The sequence below is a fragment of the Panthera tigris genome, chromosome B2 (genome assembly GCF_018350195.1).
Source record: "Panthera tigris isolate Pti1 chromosome B2, P.tigris_Pti1_mat1.1, whole genome shotgun sequence".
NCBI lineage: Eukaryota > Metazoa > Chordata > Mammalia > Carnivora > Felidae > Panthera > Panthera tigris.
In genome coordinates, this window is record NC_056664.1 from 36,290,909 (window position 1) to 36,312,574 (window position 21,666).

The following is a 21,666-nucleotide window of genomic DNA, read 5'->3' on the forward strand; positions in this document are numbered from 1 at the left end:
CGCTTGGGTTAGATGTGGTTGGTACCTTCGTGTAATAAGGCAACAACTCTTGATGACATAAAAAGCTGTATAGAAGTTAACTGCTAACATTTCCTGTGTTTCATGTTCTCAGTAGTCTGTGCAGACTAAATGATCAGGTAGGTTTATGGGCTTCCTTTTAGGCCTGACAGGGATATGGATAGCTATCAGATAGACTCAGGAAAGTACCATGAAACTCTTTTTGTGCTTCAGTGATCTTGACTCCTCTGTGCTACAGATACTTAGAGTAATTCTTGATCTCACTGTTTCTTTGGCCTTGAATGACAGGGTTATGATGAGGTTGCTTTTTGATGCTTCCTGGCTAAAGCCCACAAGCATTTAATCCTTAGTCCACAGTAGGGATGGTGGGTACAGTGATTAGGCATTATTTGCAGGCTATTAATGTGTAACTAAAATATGATTTTTAATAATACAGAATTCTCTATCATTTAAAAGCCCCACTGCTCAGTTGGTCCTTAGTGTGTGATGTAGAACTCACTGTATGTTAACAGGTGTTTTGTTTTGTTTGTTTTAGTTTATTTATTTTGAGAGAGAGTGGAAGAGAGGGAGAGAGAGAATCCCAGGCAGGCTCTTGTGCTAACAGCTAACATCCCCGGATGCGGGATTCAAACTCATGAACTGTGAGATCATGACCTGAGCTGAAACCAAGAGTTGGACACTTAACTGACTGAGCCCCCCAGTCTTATTTATATGTTAACAGTCTTAATTATTACAAAAGGTCTGTTTTAAATTTCTTTAAAAAATTTTTAAAATATTTATTTATTTTTGAAAGAGAGAGAGAGAGGGAGAGAGAGAGAGAGAGAAAGAGAATGAGCGGGAGAGGGGCAGAGAGAGAAGGAGACACAGAATTTGAAGCAGGCTTCAGGCTCTGAGCTGTCAGCCCAGAGTCAGACGTGGGGGTCGAATTCATGAATCATGAGATCATGACCTGAGCCAAAGTTGGATGCATAACCAGCTGAGCCAACCAGGTGCCCCTGTTTTAAATTTTTAAATTACTTTTAGACTAAATACTGGATGTAGAGAAGAAAAAGATACCTTAACCCAAGGTTTCTGGTTTGGAGAAAAATAACAAGAGTACATATTAAAAGGGAATGCTTAAAAAAAAAAGATACATAAAATAAAAGCATAAGAATTACTGTTGGTGAAATAAGAGGGAGAAAGGGCACAGGCAATTATAAAATCCTGAGGTGAAGTAATTGCAGGAATAACTAAGATTTCTGTAGCCTTTTTATATTATAAAGCCATTTTGCACAATATTATCTGATTTGATCCTCAAAACTTTGGTGATTTTATCTCCATATTACAGATAAGGAAACTGTAGCTTAAATGGATTAAATAATGTTCCCACGATTAACTAAATTTTAATATTTATTTTTGAGAGAGAGACCAATTATGAGTGGGGGAGGGGCAGAGAGAGAGGGAGACACAGAATCTGAAGCAGGCTCCAGGCTCTGAGCTGTCAGCACAGAACCTGACGTGGGGCTTGAACTCACAAACTGTGAGATCGTGACTTGAGCCTAAGTCGGACGCTTGACTGAGCCACCCAGGCGCTTTAAATTTTAAAGCAAGGAACTGAGATTTGATTACAGGTATTTAAACACTTAATTATAAGCTTCACCCACTGTTAAATTTTGTTAGGAGTGAAGGTAGTAGGTTTAGATGGGATTGTACTGTAAAGACCCTGTGAAGATATAGCAGTAGCATTGTTTTGCATTTGTGTGTAAGTTAAGGGTATATACACTTTTCCTGTTCTCTTCTAGTTCAGTTGCAGTTTGTCTTTAAATCTCTAGGGAAGATCAGAGAAACAGTGCCGGAAGCTTCACTGAGTATCTAATTTGGGAAAAGGTGTGCATGTGTGGCGGGAAGGGGGGTGAGTTGTCTACTGCATTTTCTGTTTTGGTGGCGGGATCTTAATTTTGTAACGTCTTTCTTTTTCTTGTTCTTACAACTTTTAGCTCATTAACCTTGCTCTCTAAGCTGCATAGTGAAGCACCATTTCTAATTTAGTCTCCTGTGTTTAGCTTCTCAGAAGATTTTTTAAAAAATGTTTGGAGGTGTGGTTTAATTGCAGGGCTGTTCGCACGTTGTCAGTGTGAAAGCAAAGATGAGTTTCATATTTAGACAGTGCATCCTGCAGGTTTCATTTGTTAAAACCTTCTTGGTATTCCCATTGTCTCAAACATGTGTGCATAATAGTGAAAAGAAAAAAGTCTTGTTTTGTTGTATCCATATTTAGCAATTTGGTTGAGTTATGGAAAACCCTGTCCTCTGCCTATGTATTTGCTCATTTGGAAACCTTGTATAGTTTATAGAGACACTAGTGATTTGTTCCTCAGCCTCCCTGTGGGTTTTGTTCCATATTACAATCTAATTCCACCTCCCTGTCCCATATTCCGGTGCTGTTAATTTGTACATTTCGATGCAGTTTGTTTCATCGTGTGTTTTTGTAATCCAAACTGAATGTAACGAGCTATGTGCTTTAGGGACCTGGCTTTGCCTTGCCAATTAGAACAAAGTGGTTACTGAGAAAGAGTGTGTTTTAAATAAAACATGGCACCTCTGAGTAGGACTGACACTCATTTGGGAGTAAAAGAGATGGTTTTAACTCTTTGACTAAAAAGAAGAGTCATTACTAAAGATCAGCACTTTTTGGGGGAAAGAAAGGTAAAGATTTACCTCCACAAAATACGGTTTTATAAATTTCCTCCTAGATTAAATAAATTTAAAAGATTGTCATTTGATACTTTTTTTCTTCATGTTTGAGACATGCATTAGCAAAACTCTCTAAATTCCTGAGTAATTATCTAGTGCCTGCTGCAGTTTCTGAAGTTTGAACTGTTCATGTTGAGGAAGGTGAGGGCATATAAAACCATAGGTATGTTATTAGCCTCTTTATTTTTCTAATATGTGAAGCCAAATTTTCAATATAGTAGATACTTGAAAGATACTTGAAAATGATGAGAGAAGTATAAGATTTTGCCATAGTGTGTGGATATTATTTTATTTTCATATGATAATAGAATTTTGAGCCATCAGTGACTTAAAACTATTTAGAATTTTAGTAGCACTTTCATCAGACATTTCAAATTTAAATTGAACTCAGGAACCGTGAGCTCATGACCTGGGCCCAAGTCAGACACTTAACCTCCTGAGCCACACCCAGGCGCTTCTACTTCTATCAAACATTTAAAGGACAGATGTCTTTGCATAGATCTTCATAGGCAGACAGTTTACTTATTCACAGCATAGGGAGACACCACATGTGAGTTGGTTCCAGTATTGTATTTGTATCTATACTACAGTTGATAGAGTTCCGTTTTTAGTTGAAATGCCAAATAAACTCTAGAACTCAACAATGATACAAGTAAAGCATGACGTTGCTTGTGTTTTCTTGATTTCCATAGGACTTACTATGAAGTAGACAGTAGGATTTTGTCAAAAGCTTTGAAATAAAGACAGCAAGAAGAAAGTTGTATAAAGACTTGGTAATGACTTTAGAAACATTATAACATTTATTAACCTATATAAGCAAGAGAGAACAAGAGGACTACATTTCTGTGAAACAATTAAAAAGTATGTAGGTGTGTCCTGTTGAAAAAAGCTGGTTCTGGAAAAATGAGCTCTGTACCAGAGGAAGCTAGCTAATTTAATTGGACTAAATTAAATGAAACCTATGCATTTCTATCACTGCCCTATGAAAGTCTTGCAAACTATATTGATGGTTTGAGGAGACAGTCATAATATTATTAAATGTCCCATACCTCAGTTTGGAAGATTAACACCCATATGGATAATATTTTAAGTTCAAACAGTTTTCTGAGTAAAGATAATTAAGGCTTAAATCTGCTGCTGTCTTCTCCTTAACATTCTAATCTATGGCTGAACAAGCCAAGAAGAACTTTGAAAATATTCAACATCTTCAGAAATCACTGAATTTGCCAGTTTTGCACAGAGTGACAATGGTGTTTTCTTTGACTCATATGGTTTAAGATCTAGTAGCTGTTAATTTCCATACTTGAATCAAAAATTAATGTCAAAAAGCCTCTTTGAAAAAGTTTTTAAGCACAGGTCCTAACCTTCTAATGGTAGCCAAAAGCTAAATTAGATTGTTCATTTCTTCTATGTGCATTCAGTTACTCAGTGTACATTGTGTTTTGTAACATTGTTTTTAGGAAGTCTAGAAGTGTTGAATCCCATTAATTGTGATATTAGGAGATGGTAATCATAGGATATTTGGAAGGAATCTTAGAGCTTTTCTAACACTGATGCTTATTCCAAATGTCTGCTGAATTAGTGAGTTTCAAGTTAAGTGATGTGGTAGGGGTAAACTGGCTTGTTTTTTTTCCATCTTTTATATCTGTCTTTCATAATTCCCTTTCTCTTCCAATGTAACTATGCTATGTTAGTAATCTTGAAGTTGGGACTAGAAAGCAATCTATAACAAAGTGGCAATAACACTTATTTATGGGTACTCCTAAGACATCCTATTTTTCTGTTTACTATCTGTTCATTTGCTGATTAAGTTTTGCAGTTTCTTAAGTTTATTCATTGTTCTGTAGAGTTGGTACAGTTGACAACCTTATATAATTTATTTTAAAGTTTATTTATTTTGATGGGGGGAAAGGGACTGAGAGAGGGAGAGAGAAGATCCCAAGCAGGCTCTGCCTGACTTGGGCCTCTGTTTCACAGACTGTGAGAATCATGCATGACATGAGTCGAAATCAGGAGTTGGACACTGAACTGACTGAACCACTCAGCTGCCTCTTTTCTAAAGATATATTGATTACAATTTTTTTTTCCTAAAATTTTTCTCAAATAAGAGGCTTGCATTATATGTGAGGTTTTATTCCCATAGAGCAATTATAGAATTAGTAAAATGTCTTAAAATGTTTTCTACATCATTAGTGCCTTAAAGAAATCCCCCTGAATGTGACCAAAAGTCTTTTTTATTATAACCCCCCACCATTTTTCAACCCAAGATAAAAAGTTTCATGTCCCACGATATATGCTGTTTGGGAATGGACTTATGGTGTCCTTCTATCGAGTAGTCTGGTTGTATAACATACCACAAACAGACAAAATTCTCTCAAAAAGTTTAAAAGGCCCTGAAGGAGGAGGGGCTTAAAAAAGAGGAGAGAAAAAACTTTGTATGCTTCCCTCAGACTATAATTTGTCTTTATTGAAGGGAAGGTCAAAAGCAATAAATTCATTGTTCTTTGGGTATGAGTGAAGTCTTGTGTTTTATCTCCAGTGGGTGGCACACAGAGATGGTGCCACTTGTACCTTATGTAGCAATTTAAAAACTTAGATAGTGGTAGTGCTAGATACTTAATATTTTGGCTGTCGAGAGGTTTCATGAAACTATATAGCATATAGAAAAATAGCAAGTGAATCAGATAATTTTGGACAATGGGACATTTTGCATTGGAATATCATTGACATAGTCTTATGTTAGAAGTGGTAATCACTTGGGGTGCCTGGGTGGCTCAGTCAGTCGGGTGTCTGACTTCAGCTCAGGTCATGATCTCACAGTCCATGGGTTCGAGCCCCGCGTCAGGCTCTGTGCTGACAGCTTCGGATTCTGTGTCTCCCTCTCTCTCTGCCCCTCCCCTGCTCAAGCTGTCTCTGTCTCTCTCAAAAATAAATAAACATTAAAAAAAAAAAAATTAGAAGTGGTAATCACTTAACTCTTGGGCATACCAAGTAGAATAGTCTTCATAAAGCAAAAATGAATGTCTTGCCTAAAACACTTTTTTATATAGTTTTTTTATATAGTTGTTATAGAAAATACCTGACTTTGTTTTAAGTGGACATTTTTTCTTTTTTAGTGTTAATATTCCAAACCTATGAAAAGCACAGCTCTGGCTTAAATGCTTGTCAGGCACCTGGATACTTGAGGCACTACTGGTAATCAGTCCTTATTACTTATTAAAATTTTCTGGGTGACTCTAGTTGCATCATAAATCAAAATTCACAAAACCAGCCTCACCCTAATATCAGAGTGATGTTTTTGATATCTCAAAGAGCTGGTGTAATTTGTCTCTTTAGTGTCTCCATTGAAAGACTTTTTGGGACCTTTTTTGAGTTTTAGATGGAAATAAATGCAGGTATTCAGGGCAGAGATTTAAAGAGAATGGAGGGGAATGTAAAGATACATAATAAGCTTGTTTTTTAAAACTGGAGCCAGGAGAACCTTTTCAAAGTATATTGTAAAGGTCAAGTTTCATGTATTTCCTCTTTGAGCTCTGTGTGACTGAATGGAGGCTATTTTGCTTCTGATTTATAAGATATTTACCATGACTCAGTATTTTGTGAACACCTAACATTGTTAGTGCTTTTGTCTTTTGTGTGACCCCACCCTTAAAATAGAAAGCAGAGACCCAGTCTGCATTCACAGAGGCCCTTCCTTATAGACCTTTGCTGCACAATACAAAAGAGCACCAACCTTAGAGGAAAAGGAATTGTTTGGATTTTTCAAAAACAAAAGTAGGTTTTTTCCCCCTTTCTTTGTGTACGTTATAAAGTACCAAGACATCCTTTTTCAGTAGTTTAAAATTGTGACATATTATTTTTATTCTTTTGTGCCTTGATCATGGTTAAGGGAGATGGAAAAAATTTTTCTTAACTGGTATCTCTTAAATTCACTGGCACTTTAATTTCTTACAACATTATCAAGGAATTGTTTTTCACTGCTTTGGACACGAATTTTAAAAAGTTTTGCTACAACCCTAGATTGCAACCATAATTGCTAAGAGAAATAAGCCAGCATCAAAAGGACAATAAACTATGATGCCATTTATTTAGAGTACCCAGAGTGGTCAAATTCATAAAGACAGAAAAAGTGGAATGGTGGTTGCCAGGCGCTGGAGGGAAGGGAGAATGGGGGAAGTTCTGGAGATGGATGGTGGGGATAGTTGCACAAGGGTGTGAATGTACATAATGCTACTGAAGTGTTACTTAAAAATGGTTGAAATGGTAAATTTAATGTTATGTGTATTTTACCATAGTTAAAAGTAGTGATTAAGAGTTACAGGTCTTAAAGAAATATTTAATCTTGGAGTTTGACTACAATTTTGTCCTCCACATTTGCCAAGAATCCACCTCTGTTCAGATTTCTTTTAAAAATCTGTTATTAATGGGAGGTTAAGTGAGAATATTCCTTCTTGTTCTGTGCAACCAATAAATTAGTCCTCTTCATTAGAGGAGAATAAAAACTAAAAATATGTATAGAAGTAATAAATTAAAATGAAAAATGAACAGTTTTTTTCCTCTGCTTATTATGTGTTTAAATGATGCCATGACGAGTATTGTGTATGTAATTATCAAAGAAAAGTAGGGGCTTTGACTTTGAGCAAGTGGTGTAACCTGGAGTATCAGTTAACTCATTCGTCTAATGGGAGTCATTATACCTCCTTCCTCACTAGGAATCAAATGAGATAATGTAGATGAAATGTCTTTTAAAAGTATTTCCTGGGGCAGTTGGGTGGCTCAGTTGGTAAAGTGTCCGACTTTGGCTCAGGTCATGATCTTACAGTTTGTGAGTTCGAGCCCTATGTCGGGCTCTGTGCTGACAGCTCAGAGCCTGCTTCAGATTCTGTGTCCCCCTCTCTGCTTCTTCCCTGCTCGTGCTCTGTCTCTCTCTCAAAAATAAATAAACATTAAAATTTTTTTTTAAGTATTTCTTTGTCAAAGTACTGTACTACATGCATATTGTTGAAATAGTTAAATTACTACAGGTAGCAAAATGCTCCTCCATTCCTCCCTCCTCCCTCCAGTTTTTCCCAGAAGCAACTACTTTAAATTCTTTCTGCTGTTTCTTCTAAATTCATACTCTCCATATTTATGCTCCTACTTGATTTGTCACTTTTACACATTTTTTACTTTTTGTTATGATATATAAAATGTTTGTATTCTTATACTATCCTTCCTCCAAATATATTTGTAGTGCAATTTTTGGTTAAATAATTATTGAGTATTTATGTTATTATGGGTATATAAATATTATGATCTTTGGGGCTTTTTAGTATATAATGGTGTTTCATATTTCCTTTATTTTTTCCTTCTTTGGGTATTTTCCAGAGATATTTCTATTATTCCTATTTTAATCTTATTGTATCGAGAAAATATATTTTGTGTGATTTCAGTCCTTTTATACTTAATGAGACTTGTTTTGTGGCTCCAAATATTATCTGTCTTGGTAAATGTTTTGTTTGCACCTAAAAAGAATGCACATCCGCTGCTGATTTTTTTTTTATTCTTAATTTTTAAAATTTATGTTTAATTTTTAAATTTACTTCTGAGATTTTTAAATTTCATTTAAAAATTTTTTATTTTTAATTTTTTAAAATTTATTTTGAGAGAGAGAGAGAGAGGCAGGTAGGAAAGTGCAGAGCGAGAGAATCCCAAGCAGACTCTGCACTGTCCCCACAGACCCCAGTGCAGGGGTAGAACTTAGGAACTGTGAGATCAGGACCTCAGCTGAAACCAAGAGTCAGATGCTGAACTGACTTTGCCACCCAGGCGCCCTCAATTTGCTGATGTTGTGTGGTGTGTTCTCTAAATGTCAGTTAGGTCAATTTGATTGATATTGTTGTTCAAGTCTGTGTCTTTGCTGATATTTGGCCTACTTGTTCTATCAGTTACTGAGAGAGGGTTATTGAAATATCTGACTATAAATGTGGATTTTTCTGTTGTTTTTCTTATAGTTCTATCATGGGTTGCTTTGTGGGTTTTGAAGCTATGTTAAATGCATAGATGTGTAGGATTTTTTTGTATTTATGAATTGATCGCTTTATCATTTTGAAATGAGTATATTCTAGATGTAGTTATTCTGAAGTCTACTTTGAGATTAATTTAGCTACTTTCTGTAGCTTAGTGTAAGCATGATACGTCTTTTTCCATTCTTTACTTTTATTCTATCTGTCTTTATATTTAAATGCATTTCTTGTAGGAAGTATATAGTTGGGGATGTCTCTCTTTCAATCTGTTTAGACAATCTCTATCTTTTAATTTGGGGTGTTTAGACCATTTACATTTAGTGTAATTATTAGTATGTTAGGTTTAAATCTATCATATTTAATATGAATTAAATATTATTTTGATATATGTTTCCTATTTATGCCATTTATTATTTTTTCCTGCTTTCTTTTGGATTAATTGAACATTTTTAATGATACTATTGTATGTTTTTTGTTGATTTACTTTTATTTTAGTGCTTACCTTAGTGTGTGTCATACACATTCTTAACTTCTCATAATCTGTGTTCGTGTTATGTACTAGATTACTTCACATGCAGTATAAAAACCTTGTAATAGTGTGCTTTTCTTCCTTCCCTACCTTTGTGCTGCTGTCATACATTTTACTTTTGCATATTTTGTAAAATTTTTACTGCATTATTACTATTTTTATTTCAATAGTTGTCTTTTAAACAGAATTAAGAAAAATCTTATGTTTATCAGTGTAATAACTTACTGCTACTTTTGACATTCTTTTATATAGATCCGTATTTCCATATGGTATCACTTTCATTCTGTCCAAAGGATGTACTTTAATATTTCTTACTGGTGATGAATTCTTCTGTTTTTGTAACTTTGAAAAAGTCTTTATTAAAAATTTTTTTTGAATGTTTATTTACTTTTGAGAGAGAATGTGCGAGCAGGTGACGGGCAGAGAGAGAGGGAGACACAGAATCTGAAGCAGGCTCCAGGATCCGAGCTGTCAGCACAGCACAGAACCTGATGTGGGGCTCAAACCCACAAACCATAAGATCATGACCTGAGTCAAAGTCAGATGCCCAACCGACTGAGCCACCCAGGCACCCTGAAAAAGTCTTTAGTTTTTGTTTTAAAGATATTTTCATTGAGTGTAGAATTCTAGGTTGCCTTTTTTCTTTTAAAGACAGTGGTCTTGTTACATTGTTTGTGATGAAAAATCTGTGGTTCTCAGTTCCTCCATAATAACAGTTGACCCTTGAGCAACACAGATTTGAAGTGCATGGGTCCACTTATATGCCAGTTTTTTATTTAAAAAAAAATTTTTTTTAACATTTATTTATTTTTGAGACAGAGAGAGACAGAGCATGAACAGGGGAGGGTCAGAGAGAGAGGGAGACACAGAATCTGAAACAGGCTCCAGGCTCTGAGCAGTCAGCCCAGAGCCCAACACGGGGCTCGAACTCACGGACCACGAGATCGTGACCTGAGCCGAAGTCGGACGCTTAACCAACTGAGCCACCCAGGCGCCCCATGCCAGTTTTTTATAGTGCAGTACTGTAAATGTATTTTCTCTTACTTATGAGTTTCTTAATAGCATTTTCTTTTCTCTAGTTTAAGTCATTTTAAGAATACAGTATATAGTATATACATATATATATAGTATACAAAGTATGTGTTAATAGACTGTATGCTATTGTTAAGTCTTCTGGTCAACAGTAAGCTATTAGTAAGGTTTTTGAGGAGGCAGAAGTTATGCATGGATATTTGACTGTGTGTGGGGGGGTTGGTGTTTTGAACCCCCCTGTTGTTCAAGGGTCAACTGTGTAGCGTATAAGTGAGAGCTTGAACTCTGGGGTCAAATAGCCTCTGGGTTTATTTCTCATCTCTGCCACTTAACTCTGGGGGAAGTTACTGGTGAGACCTGTGCAGCAAATACGGTAAAGCCCCAGATCTGGATGGTAATGTGGGAATAGAGATCAAGGAGTAAATTCTAAATTATGTTGGGATAAAAGAATGTGGGAATCCTTGTTGAGATTCATATGTAGAAAAAGAGGAAAAGATAAATATGTATGTAAATGCACTGAACAGAATAGGAAAATCTTGTGTTTTGCGTGTTTGTATTTGGGGGAGGGGAGTGTCGATGACTTTGATTTTGGACTAAATTTGAGGTAATGAAGGGACTGCATATTTTCTATAAGCAGTTCAGAAATTGGGAATGTGTGAAAGGTCTAAAGTCTGTTTTGAGAAGCTGCCATATTAAGATGAGGTTCTTGTGTACAGCTACTGTTCACTAAATATTTGAAAGACAGAATAATAGAGTTGAAGGTTATTGTGCTCAGCTTATAGGTCTCAAACTTGAACATGCACCTGGAAGGGCCTTTAAGACACATATTGCAGGGCCCCACCCTCCAGAGTTTCTGGTTTAGTGGGCATGGTGTGGGGCTGGAGTGGTTTGCATGTCTGACCGATTACCGGGTCATGCTGCTACTGCTGCTGGTTTGGAGATCACACTTTGACAACCACTAACTTAGTGGAGTGAACAAAGGGGTGCTTTGATTTTTAGTGGAGGAAGATGAAAGGAAATAAATCACAGAGGTCATAGCAGTAGTGACCACCAGATACTGGATGACACTTGTGATATAGATTATAGAAAGGATGTATTTTAGGATTTCAGATTTGGATAATAAGTGGTATCAAGTGAGGTAGAGAGAGAAAAATGAGTAATGACTGTCAAATTGAATGACAGTGTATATGTGACTTTAACAATGTTTATTCTTTTATAGTCACATACTTCTGAAAATTTGATGAGAACTGTGGATTCTCATCAAAGGTACATGTCTTCATAGTTTGGCACACATTTCTTAGCAGGTTCATAAATTTCATTGAGACCACCCGCATCCTAGTGAAGAATTTGGATTTAGAGTGGTCTCATTAAGAGTGGTAGATGTGGAAGTGAGATTATAAGATAGAAAAAGTGAGAAGGTAGGAGGAAGTGATTGCGGATATGGACAGTCGGTTCTTCATGATTATGAGTATTATTGGGAGTGGACTGATGATTGTGGAATTTCCCATCATAGAGGTCCTTAAAATAAACCTGTGATAGTCTGCACAACTTTCTGAATTTTAGGGGTACTATGAAACAAAATGTATTCATTTCAAGAAAATGAAATGGCCCATGGCTTTCATGACTTCCTTTCCTGGCCACTTGTTCCTTTGCTGCCTTTCTATTCCGGAGAGGTCAGAACTAAATTTACTGTGTTTGGGTGATTCAGTCCTAACAGTCTTTCAGTGACATATTAAGCAAGTTTCCCCTCTACTAGGAAAAACACAAGTTGTTTGTTATCCTGGAAGATTATGAATTATTTTCCTTTCATTTGACAATTCTAGTAGAAATATTTCATTGCGTCTTATTATATCCTTGATCAAATGCTCGGGATTTAACATCAAAAGTTTTTTCATTGAGTTCTAACTCTCCTTTTATTTGTTGTGTGACCTTGGGCAAATGACATCAATTTTTCTGAGTCTCCATTTGCTCTTTTGCTTGATGAGGGTGGTGATAACCTGTCCTGCAGGGAATTTTAAGGATCAAATAAATCTGCAAGGTACTTAGTAAACTATAAACCTTTACACATGTAACTTTCTAATTAGATACAGTAGTAATAAAACATTGATAAAAATGCTAATGTCTATATTTGGTTTTTATTCAAGCAGAAAATTTGTAGTATCTTGAAACTAGAGGGTGGTGTGGAAGAATTGTTGCATAGATTTAAAATAAACACGTAAGGAACTGAAAACTCCTGGGGCACCTGGATGGCTCAGCAAGTTAAGTGTTCTACTCTTGATTTCTGCTCAAGTCATCATCTCACCATTTCTTTTTCTTTTTTTTTTTTTTTTTAACGTTTATTTATTTTTGAGACAGAGAGAGACAGAGCATGAACAGGGGGGGGGGGGGGCAGAGAGAGGGGGATACACAGAATCCGAAACAGGCTCCAGGCTCCGAGCTGTCAGCACAGAGCCTGATGCGGGGCTAGAACTCATAGACCGTGAGATCATGACCTGAGCCGAAGTCGGACGCTTAACTGACCAAGCCACCCAGGTGCCCCATAATCTCACCATTTCTGAGTGCAGAGCCTGCTTGGGATTCTCTCCCCCTCTCTCTGCTTCTCTCTCTCTCTCTCTCTCTCTCTCTCTCTCTCTCTCTCTCTCAAAATGAGTAAACATTAAAAAAACATAACTCGTAAGACATTGAAGACACATAACTGAAAAGATATCCTATTTTCATTAATTGAAAGAATCCTGTTCAAGTGTTCCTACTACCCAAAACGGTCTACAGATTGAGTGCAATCCCTGTCAAAGTTCCAGTGGCATTTTTCACGTTAAAAAAAACCTAAAATTTGTGTGGAATCACAGAAGACCCCCAAATAGCCAAAGCAGTCTTGAGAAAGAACAAAGCTGGAGACATCACAATTCCTGATTTCAAACTACATTACAAAACTGTAATAATCAAAACAGTATCGTAACAGCATACAAACAGCCACAGTAGACTAAAGGAAAGGAATAGTGTGTTCAGAAATAAACTCATGCACATACAGTCAACTAATCTTTGCAAGTGTGCCAAGAATATACAATAAGGAAAGGATAGTCTCTTCAGTAAATGGTTTTGGTAAAATTGGAGAGCCACATGCAAATTTCACACCATACACAAAAATTAACTCAAAATAGATTATAGACTTAACTATAAGACCTGAAACTTTACAACTCCTAGAAGAAAACATAGGGAACAAGCTCCTAGACATGGGTCTTGGCAGTGGTTTTTTTGGATATGACACCAAGAGCACAGGCAACAAAAGCAAAAATAAACAAGTGTGACTATGTTAAACTAAAATGTTCTGCATAGCAAAAGAAACCATCAGTAAAAGGGCAGTCTATGAAATGGGAAAAAAATATTTGCAAACCATATCTCTGATAAGGTGGTAATATCCAAAGTGTGTAAGGAACTCCTATAACCCAGTAGCAGAAAGAACCAAACTAAAAACAGGCAAACGTTTTTCCAAAGAAAACATACAAATGGCCAACAGGTATTTGAAAAGGTACTCAGTATCACTAATCATCAGGTCAGTGCTAATCAAAATCACAATGAGATATCACCTCCTACCTGTCAGATTGGCTGTTATCAAAAAGAATAAAATGAGTGTTAGTGAAGATGTGGAGGAAAAGGAACCCTTGTACAGTGTTGGTGGGAATGTGAATTTTACAGTTAAATAATGGAAGATACTCAGGAGGTTCCTTAAAAGATTTAAAAAAGGGGCGCCTGGGTGTCTCAGTCGGTTAAGCGGCCGACTTCGGCTCAGGTCACGATCTCGCGGTCCATGAGTTCGAGCCCCGCGTCGGGCTCTGGGCTGATGGCTCAGAGCCTGGAGCCTGCTTCCGATTCTGTGCCTCCCTCTCTCTCTGCCCCTCCCCCGTTCATGCTCTGTCTCTCTCTGCCTCAAAAAAAAAAAAAAAAAAAAAAAAAAAAGATTTAAAAAAGAACTACATATGGTCCAGCTTTTTCACTACTGGGTATGTATCCAAAGGACATAAATCAGTGCCTGAGATACCTGCATTCCCATGTTCATTGTAGTAGTATTCACAATAGCTAAGATAAGGAAATATGTAAGGGTCTGTCAATGGGTGAACAGATAAAGAAAATATCTACCCTCCCCCACAGGAATTTTACTCAGTCAAAAAAAAAAGAAGGAAACCTGTCATTTGTCAAAATATAGATGAATCTGAAGGACATTATGCTAAGTGAAATAAGCCAGACAGAGACATGCGAATACTATGTGATCTCACTTACATATAGAATATAAAAAAGTCAAACTCACAGAAGGTGGTTGAGGAGTGAAGGAATTAGGAGATATTGGTCAAAGGGTACAGGCTTTCAGTTAGGAATAAATTCTGGGGATCTACTGTACAGTATGGTGTCTACAGTTAATACTGTATTTATATTTGAATTTGTTGAGAGACTAGATCTTAAATGTTCTTACCACATACAAAAAGTGGTAACTATGTGAGGTGGTGTATTAATTAGCTTCATTGTGGCAGTCATTTCACAATGTGTACATACATCAAACCATCATCTTGTAACGCCTTAATATGCACATTTTTTACTTATCAATTAGACCGTAATAAAGTTGGGAGGAAAAAAACCAAATATAATGAAAAAAGAGTTGACAGTTAGTTTCTCCATAAGTAATGTGGTAGAATTCTACCTTCTAGTTGTCAAAGAAATGTGATGTATTCTAGGAAACTTGTATTTGCTTTCATATGTTAGCTGCATTTCAGACCTAGACTGAAATTATGAGGAAAGGCAGCACACTGGTAAATATTCCTAGTGGAATAATTTATTCATATGCCTTTGGAGAAAACTCAGATATGCTGTGTATGTGACATATAGGGTGTTTACAGTCTATAATTTGCTTCTCTATATTTAGTCCAAAAATCTTGTACATAATTCAAATAGGAAGATTGGACCAGATCAGTGTGATAGAAAGCAGAATTAAATTTTGATTTTTTTTTTTTTCTGGGGAGAAGAATTTATAATATCAATGTGGACAGAAAATTAGCCATAAAATATTTTGATACTTGTCTTTATTCTTTATGTCTATTTAGATATATAAATTTTTAGTATAAAAATAAGGTTAAAAATTGCTTTAGATTTACTCTAAGCCATTTTATATGTAAAGGAGGTTATTTTTATAATGCTATACCACTGTCATCACTAGTTAATCTTGGAAACCAAGTATTTGATCCAAGATACTGAGCACTTGATTTGATTTTTATTTAGGAAGAAACTGAACTGACATGGTTCTAACAATAAAATTTTGGATAAATGTACATCAGCTCCAGGGCGCCTGGGTGGTGTAGTTAGTTAAACGTCTGGCTCTTGATTTGGGTTCAGATCATGATCTCACCATTCATGAGGGTAAACTTGGGGTAAAATTTCTCTCCTAAGTTTGCTTCAGGTCTTTGCCAAGCTTTAAGATGGTTAGCCCTCATTAATTTTATCTGCCAAGTGGAGTCTTAGCATAACTTACAAAAAGGGCTAAAGGAGCCCAAATCCTGCCACAGATTTCAGCGCCAGTCATCTTCAGGTTCAGTACCCATTTGTAATATTGAATGTATCGCTTGATGAAGAGCTCAAGAGCTAAGTCTATGGTGAGTAGAAATGGGATAGGGAGTGCTGAGGTGTGGTGTGTTTTTGGCAGTCCATTTCATTGGAATTCTCTCTCTCTCTCTTTAAACTAAACTGAAGTCCAGATTGTTTATTTTATTTTATTAAAAAAACTTTTTTTAACGTTCATTTTTTGAGAGACAGAGCATAAGTGGGGGAGGGGCAGAGAGAGAGGGAGTCACAGATTCCGAAGCAGGCACCAGGCTCTGAAATGTCAGCACAAAGCCCGACATAGGGCTCGAACTCATGGACTGTGAGATCATGACCTGAGCCAACATTGGACGCCCAACCAACTGAGCCACCCAGGCGTCCCTTCATTGGAATTCTCTTAAATGCAGGTCTTTGCTTTTGTGTTGCAGTTGTAACCAAAATAATGCCACATACAACCTAACACAGTACAGTGATCCATAAATCAAGCTTCAGTCTAGCTTTGTGACATTAATGTGCAGCAACAGAAAAGGTTTCAATGTTATTAGTGTAGTTTCTCCACAGTAGTGATGGTTTCCTGCAAACACTTAGCTTGACTTCATCAAGGTAGAAAAGTTAGTATGGAATCCTATAGATGGCTTCAAATCTGTGAATTCTGTCCTGCTACTGTTACATGCACAAGGTTAAAAACCGATTTTTACTTAAAAATAGTTTTAAGCAGTTAACACAACCATGTGTTTTCTGTTGGTTATGGTGGTATTTTATCTGTGGTATTTCACCATGTCAGTTTGAAAAATACAGATGCACATTATCGATAGAAATGGTAATGATTTTGCAGAACTTGTCATATATAAGTAGTTGGCTTTGTAAGAATTTGATGTGAATGCTGTTAGACCTTACTTCAAAGACGCTGTCTTTGTGGTTCTTGCTTTATATAAATCAGTGTTTTCTGGAGCTAGGCTTCTTGGTTTTATCTGTACTTTGAAAATCTTTACATTAAAATGGGATAAATTTTACCTTCCAGACCCAGAATTAAATTGACCAAGTAGAGGTAAGTTCTTCAGGCTTCTGATTTAAACTTGAACTGTTTCCTTCTAAAGAGAACACTTAAAGCTGGGGTGTCTGAAACTTGAAAAGAAGTGTTATAAGTAAATAAATTACATTTATCCATAAGATACTTTTCTTGAGTATCTGCTATGTTTATTGCTTTACATTAAGCACTGTAGGGAGAAGTGCATATGCAGTCCCTACTCTCAAAGTCTAGTTGGCGAGATAATCATTAACATCAAAAATTTGAAATTTGTGGGAGATGTGTTCTGAAACCTTCAAGATACCAGTGTAGTATATCTTTTTCTTTGATTTCTTAGCTGTAGTATGTGGGTGATAATACCCTGCCTTCCCCAGTTGTGAGAATTATTTGAGACCCTGGGTTAAATAAAAACTGTAAAACCACACTGAGCTGATCTGCTTGGGTTTACTGATGAGCCAAGTAGCTCATGCCTGCACAGCTGTCCTACAGCACAGTTCGAATTCATACTTACCAAATAATTGATAACATGTAGCAAACCTTGAAACCCCCCAGGTGTTATACCCTTGTGGGTCAAATGTTTAGTGTGACAGACATTTCAGATCTCTGTGGCCAGCACACATACATACACACAGCCTTCCACTCCCAACAGAAGTGATAGGAAGGGCCATCAGGACATTTGCTTGAGCATGGCAGCTTCGTCCCTTTTGTGGAACTGCTCGCTCACTCTCCATGAGTTATATCCTTTTTGCGTGTACCACACTGCTGATACTCAATCAGCCCAGAACCTTGTAGCTACCTTCTGATGTGTGTACCTTCCCATTATTGAGAAGTTTAGAAAAGGCTGCCATATTCACTTAAAAAAAAAAAGTTTTTACTGATTTCCATGTTAAATGATCTGTCCTGAGAGCCCCCTTACCTCCTCTTTTTAAAAATTAAGGTCATGGGTGCTTTCTAGTTCTTAGGTCTCTCCCCTCCCCCCCCCCCCCCCCCTTTTCACCAGCAATAATAACAAGCTTCTCCTGTGAAGGTTTCTGGTCTGTGGAATGTGGAAGCCTTCTCCAGTCCCTTTCTTTTTTCATTTTTTTATTTTTTTTATTTTTCTGCTTCCCTCTGAGCCTAGAACTTAACATTGTTCTATTGATCTAGGTGTCAAACGTTTCTAATCCAGGCTTTCTCTCTTGGGTATAGTACTCTATCATACTGCAACAGGATTAATCCAGTAATATACAGTACATAAGGTGGACATATATACGTGCATATTTTCTCTGCTTTCCAGTACTATTTTGGGGTCTCAATTATGATGTCTGATATCTTACTAATGCTACTTTTGTTGAATTGTCTACTGGTTTTGGTTTTGACCAGTGTTTCATATATTAGACTTTTTTCTACATCTGGGGCTCCTGGGTGGCTCAGTTGGTTAAGCGTTTGACCTTGGCTTAGGTCATGATCTCACAGTTTGTGGGTTCGAGCCCCGCATCAGGCTCTGCATTGACAGCTCAGAGCCTGGAGCCTGCTTCAGATTCAGTCTCCCTCTCTCTCTGTCCCTCCCCTGTGTGTGTCCCCACGCCCCTACCCCACATAAACATTTTTATAAAATTTTAAAATCTTCTTTGTACATCTTATTTTTTTCTGTTGTAATTCTGTTTTACCTTCTGTTCCATTCCTCTTTTTTTTTAACAACTTTTTAAAAATCTTCCTCCTCAAGTCTTGCAAAATGAAAACAATCCCTTATGTCTAAATCTTTCTTCAGACCTTATAGACGATTACCATCTTTTCAAAGATTAGGTAATATAGAAGAAATAATGGACTTTATATTTCCTTACCCCTAGCTACTGTAAGTGGATTCACCCAGGTTCTGTGTCATTTGGCCACCATTGACTAGAAGGGGTGCCTAATTAATGAGGTAGCCAGTCTTTAACCTCTGACCTGTGTGGCTCATCAGAGAAATGTGAACCATTGAGAAATGCAAAGGGAAATTTTAAATTGGTGATGGTCAGGGAACTTGCATTGGGTCATCTTTGTCATGCACAGGTTGAAGCAGAGGAAGCTCTGGCAGAGAGAAGAAAGTAGAGCATGTACAAAATCAGTGACTGAACAGCCCCTGAGAGAGGTGGCCAGCCAGCTTTTGTTTCTGACAATGGCCCACATCCAGTATTGAAACCCTGTTACATGTATGTGTTCTTGTGACCACCCACTGTATTTACTTGGGGCAGGTAAAGTGGGTTACGTTCTCTCTTACATGTAATTGCGTCTAGGCCAAAATACCCATGTTTGTCGAATGCCACCTGGTCCATCATGCATTCAAGAATTCTTTCTCCTTTCATTTCTGAGTATGTTGACCATTTTCTTTTCCTACTTTGTATTTTTTTCAATACTCTATGGCTTCGTAGTTAAGGACTTAAGTTCAGAAGTGAAATATATTATTTACTCTGGTACTAAAGCAAGTTGTACCAAGTTGTACTCAGCGCTTTAGTTTTCTCATCTGGAAAATTAGGGTAGAGATTGGACTTGGCTTGCTGTGAGCATTTAATAAAGTATTGTGTGTAAAGCAAACAGTACCTGACATGTAGTAAGTGCTTAATAAATGTTAGTTTACTGTGTTCAAACTTAGGGTATGAAAATCTCAGTTATTACTTTCTAAACTGTCTGTGGTGAAAAAGAAGTTCTTTTTTCCCTCAACCTGTCACAATCCAGGTTTTTGTAAAATATAATAAGATTGAATTACTAGATTAAAAAATCAACAATAAAGACATAAAATATAAGTCCAATTTTTTAAAAGTTTGAGAGAGAGAATATGTGAGCAGGGTGGGGGGTGGGTGGGCAGAGAGAGAGAGAGGGAGAGAGAGAGAGAGAGAGAGAATCCCAAGCAGGCTCTGCACTGTCAGCACAGAGCCCTGTGTAGGGCTTGAAGCCACGAAGCCACGAGATCATGACCTGAGCTGAAACCAAGAGTTGGATGCTTAAATGACTGAGCCACCCAGGTGTCCCATAAGTCCTGCTTTTAATTATATTTAGTAGACAAAACTATTCCATCAAGTTACTACAACATTTTTAAAATTCTTACCCTTAACATTTCTACTGATCTCATTACAGGCCATTAATACTTTGCAGAGTATCACTGGTCCATGGGCTGTACTTTGAGTAGCACTGTTTTAGTGTGTATGGACAATCTCCTAGAAGGCAGAACATGTGTGTGCTAACGTGTAGGTGGGAACAAAACAGAATAACATTTAGTAGCTAGCAGTTCAAACCCATTTCTTGACCTGGACAATGTATGAGGGATGTCTGAAGCCTCTGGAATGTCCTCGTCTGATTGTTACTCTGCCCCTTCCCAGGTCTTGAAGTTGTTGCTCTTTGCCTTTCAGCTCTGCAGTTCTCTAATTTCTCTTCACTTTGGAGGTAAGAGAACTCTACTCTCAGAAGGCCGGATAAGCATGCGTTGTCTTAGACAAATCAGCTCTGCTAAGGGGATGAGAGGATTCTGAGTACCAGTACCTTGTGGGCTGAGGTGAATTAGTCACTGGCAGTGTGGTCTCCTAAAGTACAACCTCAAACCAGACTGTGTGTTTGTGGACAATGGGGAACCATAGACAGAGGAGCTTGGCGTTTGTGTTTTCCCTCTATGCAAAAGCAGTGACAGAGCAAGTATCTGTGATACAGAATTGCAAGCAGCAGGTTTTACAAATAGTAATTGTGGTTGACAACCAAATGTCTGCAAAATGCTAGATGCAGATTCTCTTCCAAGAATCTTAGGGGGAATCAAGCATTATCAGATTTTGTCTTCAGAGAGAGTATAATTGTCAGTGAGCACATGCTTAGTGCCAGGCATTGTGCTAAAGGTGTTTTATAAACATATCTCACTTAATTCCCACCAAAGATTAGAGATTGATCCCCCTATTTTATTTATTTAAAGTTTATTTTTTGAGAGAGAGACAGCATGATTGGGGGAGGGGCAGAGAGAGAGGGATAGAGGGAATCCCAAGCAGGCTCTGTGCTGTCAACACAGAGCCTGATGTGGGGCTCAAACCCATGAAGCAAGATCATGACCTAAGCTGAAACCAAGAGTCAGACACTTAACTGACTGAGCTACTCAGGCACCCCAGTCCCCACTTTTATTTTATTTTATTTTATTTTATTTTATTTTATTTTATTTTATTTTATTTTATTTTATTTTATTTTATTTTTATTTATTTTTTCAATATATGAAGTTTATTGTCAAATTGGTTTCCATACCAATTTGGGTGCTCATCCCAAAAGGTGCCCTCCTCAATACCCATCACCCACCCACCCCTCCCTCCCACCCCCCATCAACCCTCAGTTTGTTCTCAGTTTTTAAGAGTCTCTTATGCTTTGGCTCTCTTCCACTCTAACCTCTTTTTTTTTTTTTTTCCTTCCCCTCCCCCATCTGTTAAGCTTCTCAGGATCCACATAAGAGTGAAAACATATGGTATCTGTCTTTCTCTGTATGGCTTATTTCACTTAGCATCACACTCTCCAGTTCCATCCATGTTGCTACAAAGGGCCATATTTCATTCTTTCTCATTGCCACGTAGTACTCCATTGTGTATATAAACCACAATTTCTTTATCCATTCATTGGTTGATGGACATTTAGGCTCTTTCCATAATTTGGCTATTGTTGAGAGTGCTGCTATAAACATTGGGGTACAAGTGCCCCTATGCATCAGTACTCCTGTATCCCTTGGGTAAATTCCTAGCAGTGGTATTGCTGGGTCATAG

General features: G+C 37.2%; 1 protein-coding gene and 1 long non-coding RNA gene across 4 annotated transcripts in view; both read left to right on the forward strand.

The window, feature by feature from the left end:
* Positions 1–21,666, forward strand: part of ZFAND3 (zinc finger AN1-type containing 3) — a 318,826-nt gene that overhangs the window by 119,549 nt on the left and 177,611 nt on the right. The gene's annotated exons all lie outside the window — the stretch shown is intronic.
* LOC122238619 lies at positions 1,535–19,672 on the forward strand. 2 transcript variants are annotated; one of them, XR_006217620.1, is made up of 5 exons: positions 1,535–3,524; positions 5,868–5,946; positions 6,409–6,525; positions 16,922–16,948; positions 18,959–19,672. It is a non-coding gene; the product is annotated as an uncharacterized LOC122238619 (long non-coding RNA). The 2 variants fall into 2 exon arrangements; XR_006217619.1 differs by having other exon boundaries at positions 5,868–6,525.